Source organism: Octopus bimaculoides, chromosome 15 (assembly GCF_001194135.2).
Source record: "Octopus bimaculoides isolate UCB-OBI-ISO-001 chromosome 15, ASM119413v2, whole genome shotgun sequence".
Taxonomy (NCBI): Eukaryota; Metazoa; Mollusca; class Cephalopoda; order Octopoda; family Octopodidae; genus Octopus; species Octopus bimaculoides.
The window spans coordinates 49,881,523-49,882,885 of NC_068995.1; the positions used below are offsets into that span (position 1 = coordinate 49,881,523).

The following is a 1,363-nucleotide window of genomic DNA, read 5'->3' on the forward strand; positions in this document are numbered from 1 at the left end:
GGGGGGGGGTTATTTTATCGATCTCCATTGCCGAACCGCTAAGTTACGGGGTGGGCTGTATAAAGATATGTATGTTTGTGATGAACTTATACAGTTGAGTGTGTGTGTATATATATATATATATATATATATATATACACTCAACTGTATAAGTTCATCACAATCATACATGTCTTTATACAGCCACCAAAATAATTATGCATAGAAGACTAGAAGACAAGGAAAATATACATCACTGCATACAATGGAAAGAGAAAATTATGATAGAAAAAGATTATATATAAGAGCTGTACTGCAGAATGGCCATCGCTGTGTTACATTCAGAAAACTGAAAGATCTAAAATATTATAATGCTACTGTTGTAATTTTGTATTATTTCTTTGAATTAAATAAAAAGAAAAAAGCTCTTATGTTTCACTGCTTTTTGTTACCAATGAATTGAGAAATTTAATTGCTTTTCTAAGAAAAAAAATTTGCCAGCATTTCCCAGGTAATGTCATGATATGAATGCAAACTAGTCGCTTAACAATGAACTGGTTTAGGGCTTGGCTATCTTCTAACAAAAAAAAAAAAACTAAACACTGCTTGCCATGCAATGAGAGTTCAAGTAGGGAAACAATTTATTTAGTTATTTTTCTTGTTTTTCTTTCCTTTATTGTTTTTGCCTTTCTTTCTTTTTCCTTTTTTGTAAACTCAATTTATAATGCATGTATATTAAAATTCTGCTCTATCATTTTTCAAGTTATGTTGCATAAGTTGGTATTGTGCAGTTGCTTTGGCCATGTGGATTACAAGTTCGCTTTGCAGCAGTATCCTTTTGGGTTCAGTCTCACTGTGCAGCAGCTGGGAGAAAAGTGTCTTCTACTATATAGCCCCACATACATATATTAAGACATAGATGATAAAAATATAGAAATATAAGAAGATAAACATAAATATAAGGAGTACCATTGCCTCTTTTAATCTATTCTAACTATATTTTCTATTTTCATGTTACTCCTTATATTTTTTATGCTTATATTCTTATCATCATCATCATCTAACGTCCGCTTTCCATGCTAGCATGGGTTGGACGATTTGACTGGGGACTGCAAACCAGATGGCTACACCAGACTCCAATCTGATCTGGCAGAGTTTCTACAGCTGGATGCCCTTCCTAATGCCAACCACTCCAAGAGTGTAGTGGGTGCTTTTACGTGCCACCGACACGAAGACCAGTCAGGCGGTACTGGCAACGGCGACGCTCAAAATGGTGTATTTTACGTGCCACCTGCACAGGAGCCAGTTCGGCAGCAATGGCAACGATCTCGCTCGAATGTCTTTACACATGCCATCTGGCACAAGTGCCAGGAAGGCAATGCTG

The 1,363-nt window shown here is 36.0% G+C and overlaps 1 protein-coding gene across 3 annotated transcripts in view; it reads left to right on the top strand.

Annotated features, from left to right (window-relative positions):
* LOC106870807 (uncharacterized) overlaps positions 1-1,363 on the top strand; it is a 38,688-nt gene that overhangs the window by 19,497 nt on the left and 17,828 nt on the right. The gene's annotated exons all lie outside the window — the stretch shown is intronic.